Here is a 9,571-nt window from a genome sequence, read left to right on the forward strand (position 1 = left end):
AAAATAACTGCTCAAAAACCACACGGAATCTGGGAGTAATGTGTACATCACTGGTTAGAGGACAATTTGTAGAAAACAGCAATCTACATTTTGTTGTGATGCATGTTTGATTCAAGTGGGTGGCCAACGTGGTAAGTGGAACACAACTCTTTTTTTGTTAGTCACTTTTTTGTTAAATCTCATAAATAGTACTCTTTCAATTCCGAGCCTGGATCTTTCCCTTGAGGCTAATATCCATATCATGTTAAAATCAATAGAACATGGGACAAACGTTTAGGCTTCTACATTGTGACATTTTAAAAAGAATCCTTCTACAATGTTAAAACATTCTACATTGTGACCTTATTTCATTGATATCATGAAACAACTCCTTCATGTATTTTCTGATGTTTAATCATATATATTTTATCAGTGTATCTCTGCCCACATTGATTACAGCTATAAGGTTTCTCTCCTGTGTGTCTTCTCTGGTGTAAAGTCAGCTGGCCAGATGTAGTAAAACTCTTCCCACATTGGTCACAGCTATGAGGTTTCTCTCCTGTGTGTATTCTCTGGTGTAAAGTCAGCTGGCCAGATGAAGTAAAACTCTTCCCACATTGGTCACAGCTATGGGATTTCTCTCCTGTGTGTATTCTCTGGTGTAAAGTCAGATGGTCAGATCGAGTAAAACTCTTCCCAGATTGATCACAGCTATGAGGTTTCTTTCCTGTGTGTATTCTCTGGTGTATAGTCAGATGGCTAGATGAAGTAAAACTCTTCCCACATTGATCACCGCCAAAAGATTTCTCTCCAGTGTGAATTCTTTGATGTATTTTAAGTTTCATTGAAGAGTTGAATTTTTTCCCACAGCCAGAGCAGCAATTAGATGTCTTCTCTGTGGGTCTCTGCTGGTGTTTCTTGAGGAGTTCTGATCTGGTGAGACTTTTCTCTGCCTCGTCAGCATCATGATGTTGTTGAGGCTCTCCAGAGGATCCACGATTGTCCCGTCTCTCTCCTGTGTGAACGACAAAGAAATCAATTGTTTATTTGAGGTAAAAGGTGTTGCCCAGAGCGTACCCATGAAGTTGTACAACAATTGATGTCTGTTAAATTTGACAATAAAGGGAGTCAAGTTAGCAACAATAGTCATATTTTGTTTTCACATTAGTAGTAACTACAAATAAGTTATTCAAGTTGTTGAAATCCTAAGCAGTGTGACAGACAACTTTTGGTCTCCAATATAGGCCCCTTTCTGGGTTTGCTAAAATTGAGGTACGAGGTCAATGCACACAGAATTTGATGCAGAAACTCCTCCCTGCTAAGGAGGATGTAGTATATCTGCCTGGAGCAAAAATTGTCGGAGAAGATTTTAGTTTTTCACAATGTATTCTGAATTTTACAGCGCAAGATCAGGAGTGCTACTCAAGGAAACTCACATTAAGCTCTGTGTCTATTCACTAATTCACCACCGTGGGGGAAAACTCAGGGGAGTTCTCATAGGCGGACAGCAAAAATAGCCTCCATTTACAGGTTGCTTATGAGTGCGCTTCACATTCATTTGGATTATAATTGTAAGGCTCGTTTGAATCATCTGCTTAATATGTTTATGTTATTGTCGTAAATCAACTGCTTTATACTTTTTTTTAAACACTTCAACCAGTAAAATGCTCTTTGGCTAGCTTTTCTATCAGCCTGACAATAAGGGTTTGTACAAATTGGCACATACCATCACGAAACAATAAATAGTAGAGGTCGACCGATTCTGATTTTGCAAAGCCGTTACCGATTATTGGAGGATCAAAACCGGCGATGCCGATTAATCGGCCGATTTTATATATATATATATATATATATATATATATTTGTAATAATGACAGTTGCATCAAAGCTGGGACCGAGAGACTGAAAAACAGATTCTATCTCAAGGCCATCAGACTGTTTAACAGCCATCACTAACATAGAGAGGCTGCTGCCAACATACAGACTCAATCTCTGGTCACTTTAATAAATGGACTTAAAAAGGTATCACTAGTCACTTTAAATAACGCCACTTTAATAATGTTTACATATCCTACATTACTCTCATATTTATATACTGTATTCTATACCATCTACTGCATCTTGCCTATGACGCATGGCCATCGCTCATCCATGCATTTATATGTACATATTCTTATTCAGCCCATGTATATGGTAGAGGTCGACCGATTATGATTTTTCAACGCCAATACCGATACCGATTAATCGGACGATTTAAAAAAAAAATGTATTGAAATAATGACAATTACAACAATACTGAATGAACACTTATTTTTACTTAATATAATACATAAATAAAATCAATTTAGTCTCAAATAAATAGACATGTTCCATTTGGTTTAAATAATGCAAAAACAAAGTGTTGGAGAAGAAAGTAAAAGTGCAATATGTGCCATGTAAAAAAGCTAACGTTTAAGTTCCTTGCTCAGAACATGAGAACATATGAAAGCTGGTGGTTCCTTTTAACATGAGTCTTCAGTATTCCCAGGTAAAAAGTTTTAGGTTGTAGTTATTATAGGAATTATAGGACTATTTCCCTCTATACCATTTGTATTTCATATACCTTTCACTATTGGATGTTCTTATAGGCACTTTAGTATTGCCAGCCTAATCTTAGGAGTTGATAGGCTTGAAGTCATAAACAGAGCTGTGCTTCAAGCACTGCGAAGAGCTGCTGGCAAATGCAGGAAAGTGCTGTTTGAATGAATGCTTACGAGCCTGCTGCTGCCTACCACCACTCAGTCAGACTGCTGTATCAAATATCAAATCATAGACTTAATTATAATGTAAGAAACACAGAAATACAAGCCTTAGGTTATATTCAATTTAATACCGCTCTTCACCGAGCCCAGGAACAGGCGGGGCCAAACAGGTGTTGTACCTTCAGTCGGTCAACTTCGGTACAACATACTACTGGGAAATACAATCATTCCCCAACCGACCCAAATGGATACTAAATGAAACAGCCCCTGGCAGACCATCCAGACCTGACCCCGCAAGATACGTCAGTTGTCAATTTATTCATTGTCTTTTGTTTGAAACACTCCTGTTAATGCTGACTAAGGACGGGCACCTGATTACACATATAGACGTAGGAATAGTCATACAATGTTTCAAATTCGTTGCAGACAGGCCATGTGATGTTTTAATTTGTTAGCTTTATGTAGGGCATTTTTTACATAGTTGGCAATGGCAATAAAAGTTACTTTTAGATTTGTATAATTTTAATTTAGATATAGATTAATCACATAAAATTATTTTGAGAAACTATTATAAATTAAATTACTGTTCCAGTAAAATGTGCATATGAAAATCATAACTGTCACGCAGATCAGTAGAAATGGTCAGATAAATTTGCACTCCAAAAGTAGGTTGCCGACTGCTTGTGTAGCCTATTACCAGCAACATCAGAATGTATGAAGGCCAGCAGGAGGAGGTGGTTCAGGAAGAGTTCTCTCTTCTGGTTGGGCATATTGATGTAATGGCATGAAAATAAATTGGCTGAATATTATACAATGACTTATCAACAGCTCTAATAATTTGCCTCCACAGGAAATCAACACGGGCAATTCTAGAAAATACTATATAGCTTAGAAACCTGGTTAAATTATCATTATGACACCATTGGATGAATTCTAGAATATACTATATATCCTAGAAACCTGGTTAAACTATCATTATGACACTATGGATGAACTAGAATATATTATGTATCCTAGAAAACCTGGTTAAACTATCATTATGACATCATAGATGGCCAGTCTTTGTATGCATAGTGTAGTGAATTCAGGGGGTAGCCTAGTGGTTAGAGCTTTGGACTTGTAACCAGAAGGTTTCAAATCCCCGAGCTGACAAGGTACAAATCTGCCGTTCTGCCCCTGAACAGGCAGTTAACCCATCATTGAAAATAAGAATTTGTTCTTAACTGACTTGCCTAGTTAAATAAAGGTAAAAAAAGAAAAGAAAAAGCTGGACTCAAACCCGGGTCCACCGACTGTCAAGCCAACACCTTATAACTGTTACGCTAAGATGTCTGAACTTCTTGACGTGGTCGCTAGGTGTTGGGTTACGTTTTTTAATTTAAAAAAATTAAATTTATTTTATTAACAACAAATCAATACATAAAGCACATGAGGGAACACAAGCATACATAGATTACAAACAATGGACAATCGAGCTAGGGGGTACAATATCACATTACAATTACACAAGGACCTTAAGGGACATGCATATACTTACAATTCTAACAGCTTTTTTGTTAGTAGATCATTTAACCGTCTTAAAATACAGTTCAATTTCTTTTTGTAGGGTACGAAAATGTGGTTTTCTGTTTGTAAATTTACATTTGTGTATATGAAATTTGGCCAAAAGAATAATGAAATTAATTACATAAAAATGATTCCGCTTATTTCTATTGTATGTAAAAAAAATCCAAACAGTACATCTCTCCACAATAGTGTAAAATCTTCATAAATGTGTTCAATTATAAACCTATTGATGTCTTGCCACAGTTTTCTTACATGCATACAATGCCAAAAAAAGATGCACAACTGTTTCTGGGTGGTCATTACAAAAGGAACAATTTGAGTTGATGTTTTCCTTAAACTTCTTCATATAGTGGTTGGCAGGATAATATTTATGAATAATTTTAAAGGAAACTTCCTTAATTTTGTTAACAAGTAGGTATGTTTGTGGCAACATCCAAACTTTTTTCCAACAGATATTATCAATAAATCCATTCCAATAAGGCATGACATAAGGTATAGATACAACATCCTGCTGAAACAAGGATCGTATCACTCTGTTGTTGAATGGACCAAAAGAGAAACAAATCTTTCCTACTGATGAGTCAACAGGGTCAATAGAAGGTAGGCTCTGAGGGTCAGGTCTTGACATGTTCCTGAATAACATAGCAACACCTGAGGGAATGGCATCTAAAACAATTGCAAAATCTTTAGGTGTTACAGGGACCTTGTAAAGTGATAAGAATTCTTTATAACTGAGTAAAAGACCCTCTGCATTTACCAGTTGGCTCACCAATAGGATATTATTTCTGAACCAATATTCTAAAAACAGAGAGGTATTTTTATACAATATATCCCGATTATTCCATATATAATATCTGTGTGGAGAAAAATTGTGTTTATAAATTAAGGACCATGACAAGAAAACCTGCCGATGAAAAGCAGAAAGTTTCACTGGAACTTTGTCAATATTATAATTGCAAAACAACATGAAGTTAAGGCCACCAAATGTAGAGAAGACATGATGAGGAATACAATTCCAGATAGAAGTGGGTCTTCTTAGGAATTGTTTTATCCAATTGATCTTGAAAGTATTATTTAAAGTAGTAAAATCCAGAAAATTCAGTCCACCATTCTCATAAGTGTTCATTACAACAGTTTTCCTAATGTAATGGGTACGGTTTCTCCAAAGAAAGTTGAAAAGCATCTGGTCTATCTCCTTGCTTATTTTACGGTCAAGATATAAAGATAGAGCACCATATGTTAGTCTAGAGATACCTTCAGCCTTGGTTGTTAGGACTCTACATTCTAAAGATAAGTCCCTCTGTAGCCATTGATTTAGTTTCTTCTGGGTTTTTTTAATAAGAGGGTTAAAATTTAGTAAGCCTCTAGACTTCTGATCCTTTGTAATGGTTATGCCTAAATATGTAAGTTCTTCTTTTACTGGAATACCATAATATGAAGGTGTCACACAATCTTTGACAGCCATGAGTTCACATTTCTTAATGTTAAGATATAGACCAGACGCTTTGGAAAAGGATTGTATCACATTGATCGATATGGGAATTTGGTTAGCGTCTTTCAGAAAAAGTGTAGTATCGTCAGCCAGCTGGTTTATGTTGGGTTACGGTTGCTACAATGGCTTTCTGTCTGTCTGACAAACTGTTGTGCTGTTGAAAGAAGCGTTCCGTCCACTAGATTATACGCCACACCAACAGCATAACCTTAAATTCCCAGACAGCCCTCTGCTGACTGGAGTGGATAACGCAGTTGAGTAAAATGTTTATTTTGTTTTCAGACAACAAGTTAAAGTGTAGGACGCCTGAGTTTTTACTCACCAGTGTAACAACACAGTGTGGTTAAAGACTTAGTAACTTAGTTGCATTGAAGATCTGGTTCCCTATAAGCACAAAAATATATGTTTTTGAATTATCACATATGTATTCATTTATTTTGGGATTCTGGGTAATCCACAGTAGATTTATGGAGAATTGCTGAGGGTGAGTTGAAAATTGAATTGTCCAAGGATAAAAATGTATAAAGTTGACATTACATCATAAAATCCACCTTTTACATCAACCATTAGCAATTTATGTTTTAGTAACTTCTGTTGTTGATTTGGTGTCAAATAAGCCTCTTTATATGTTATTTGCCGAATCTCAGTTTTCCATGTGGGTTTCTGTTACGGAGTCTAGTTGATAGGTATTCGACTAACCGGACTGTTCCCTGGACTCCACGTGTAGGGATTTGTACAATGCACAAACAAGGCTATTGAACTTGACATTGGTGTCTGTCCTTATTCCTTTATCCAACATATTGTAACGACCCTGGGTTCAAAAACGCGTAAATCGACCCTGCCGCTCGAGCATACTTTTGCTGCACAGTCGATAGGGCGCCGGACCTCGGGCTCAAAAGTCGAGGGTACGAGACCTGCTCCCTGCTGTTTCATTACAATATCATACTGAAACATGGTGTCAGAATTGGCTCGGAAAACACACGTGTGTTATTTTTGTAGCTAAGTACAGTATAGGCGCAGTTACGTTCCATATGCGAACACACGCCGTTTCCCTTTTCACAACACTGATCAACTCGTTGTTAGCTGGCATCACTGGGTGGGTATAATTTGTGGAACTTTCCAACAGGAATCCGTTCCAAAAACTTCGTAAATAACAAGGGTGCCAACAAGCAACGCATACAGAGTCGTATAACAGTAGAATGAGATACCGGGTAGGGAGTGAGCTATGTAATTACGTTTTTCACTCACCACGTTTATTCGGAAAAAAATGTCACTTCGTTCTAGTAGCCTCCACCATTTCTCATTCGTTGGTTTAGTTATTATTTCCGGTGTTCCTGCATTTGCGGGTGAACTCTGTTGCGCCTCAATTGGGGAATCGCTGTGGTTGAAATGTAACTAATGACCGCAAGCCCCAGTATTTTATTAGCTAGGTGGCTTGTACACAATTGTTACCAATGATACTGTATATACCTACTCGTACTACAGAAGCATGCATTGTATTTTGCCAAGTTCTCTCTGTGTTAATCCGTTCCCCCAAATATAGCAGGTAACTTGTGTCTATGTCGATGCTGTTGAGTTCATCTTGCCTAGTTAAATAAAGATTAAATATATTTAAAATATATACTTTGACCTATTTCAGTTAACCCCAAAATGCTTGATTCACTACACATGCTTTTGAATAACTTTCCAGTCGTTTTTGCTTTACATTCCGACTTTTGAACGTCTGTTTATTGGACATATATATTAGTGTCTAATAAAAAATAGCTACTTATGTAAAGCATCCCATCTGTGTTAAGGTTAAAGTGTGTGTATATATATATATATATATATATATATATATTACACACGTGTGTAGTGTAGGTCTTCTTGATGTCCACTAGGTGTCAGCACAGCTTCAATAATGTCACACCAGGTTCACAACATGTTTTTCATGTGTAACAAATCAAATTGTATTTGTCACATGCGCCGAATACTACATGTGTAGACCTTACAGTGAAATGCTGAAATGAAGCCCTTAACCAACAATTTAGTTGTAAGAAAAATGTGTTAAGTAGAAAATAAGAAATAAAAGTAACAAATAATTAAAGATCAGCAGTAAAATAAAAATAGCAAGGCTATATACATGGGGTACCGGTGTTCCTTTCAAGTCCAGTGGTGTAAATTACTTTAAAAAAATGTATTTAAACTACTCCACTACATTATGTTTATCTTTTTTTTTTGTATCTGTACTTTTACTCTTTCTGTTTCTTTACAACATTCAATTTTACTTTGCCACATTTCTAAAGAAATTAATATATTTTTTACTCCATACAGTTTCCCTGGCACCCAAAAGTACATTATGCATTTGAATGCTAAGCCGGACAGGAAAATGGTCCAATTCACACACTTATCAAGAGAACATCTCTACTGCCTCTGATCTAGCGGACTCACTAAACACATGCTTCGTTTGTAAATTATGTCTGAGTGTTCCCATGGCTATTTCATAATTAAAAATACAAGAGAATTGTGCTGTCTGGTTTGCTTAATATATGGAAGGTCAAATATTTTATACTTTTACCACTGACACTTAAGTATCTTTTAGCAATGAGGTTTACTTAGTATTTTACTGGTTCACTTTCACTTTTACTTGAGACATTTTCTATTAACATATCTTTACTTTTACTCAAGAATGACAATTGGGTACTTTTTCAACCACTGTTCAAGACGTTTAGCACCCAATACCCAACATTCACTTGGTGGCTTGAAGTAGGAGTGCTGAACTAGGATCTGTTTAGCATTTGTGAGTAGAATGAATAACATTACTGGTACTGATTCCAGTTCAGCATTCTTAGCCTGAGACATTTCATAAATGCGTACAGAGGAGCACTTTTCTACGATCAGCTTTGCCTAGATCATTCTGAATCAGTTGTCTCTGGAATAACTTTACATGGACAGCGGTGGGTTTGTTTGTAGATCAGCACTCCTTCTCAACACCAGTTGCTGTACCCTAACATTTTATAATCCAATTTCCCTTAATGTCTATGTCCTTCCGGAACCCCACCTCAACATTGTTCTGTCAAGGCAACAAAAGCAAGTTGGCATGCTCTTGAAATGAATTTAACTCTCAACCTCTCCTTTGGGAATTCACCACCATATCTACTACTACAACTATTTTTAAACTATCTTAACATGTGGCTTTCTTCAGGGGGACCAAGACTAGGAACACTTTTGAATGGTCTACAAAGAGTGGCCCCAGGTAAAATTTGTCTTTTGCAGACAAGGATAATATATTGTTACTCCACGACATAGTATGTTATCACAACTCTATTAAAAGGACATTCTACACAAGGTGTCACTTCATTCCTTCTATTTGATGGGAACTACCCCCTACCCCCCAACAAACCTCAAGTTAGCTCTTTCATGCCAACAAAAGGCAACATCAAAAATGGCTCTCTAAATAATGCTCTCTTCAGATTTGAACTCTCAAACTCTGGTTTGGTGAGCAGACACCATAACCACTACTCTACCAGACAGACAGAGACTATATGTTAAGGGGTACTTCAAAATGCACACATCAAAGACAACATTTCAGAGGTTAGAGAATGGTGTGGGGCCTTGTACTTCTTGGGTCCACCAACAGTTCCTCAATCTTCTTTTGATGACTACAAACAGAGATTATGGTTCTTCAAAACCTACACTATAGGATGGATGTGTTTAGGAACGGGGGACGAAATTCGAAAGAGGCGTATTTCCAATTACCAACAAATAGACCCTAGAAATGTTATTCCAAAATCTTAATCTTGGAACTTTGTCC

At 36.8% G+C, this 9,571-nt stretch overlaps 1 long non-coding RNA gene across 1 annotated transcript; it reads right to left on the reverse strand.

Moving 5' to 3' along the window:
- Positions 1-375: 375 nt before the first annotated feature.
- On the reverse strand, positions 376-7,225 carry LOC115115876 (uncharacterized). The gene is made up of 2 exons (XR_010460382.1): positions 7,027-7,225; positions 376-994 (listed from the first exon to the last, which is right to left on the reverse strand). It is a non-coding gene; the product is annotated as an uncharacterized LOC115115876 (long non-coding RNA).
- Positions 7,226-9,571: the final 2,346 nt, after the last annotated feature.

The sequence above is a fragment of the Oncorhynchus nerka genome, linkage group LG21, assembly GCF_034236695.1.
Source record: "Oncorhynchus nerka isolate Pitt River linkage group LG21, Oner_Uvic_2.0, whole genome shotgun sequence".
NCBI lineage: Eukaryota > Metazoa > Chordata > Actinopteri > Salmoniformes > Salmonidae > Oncorhynchus > Oncorhynchus nerka.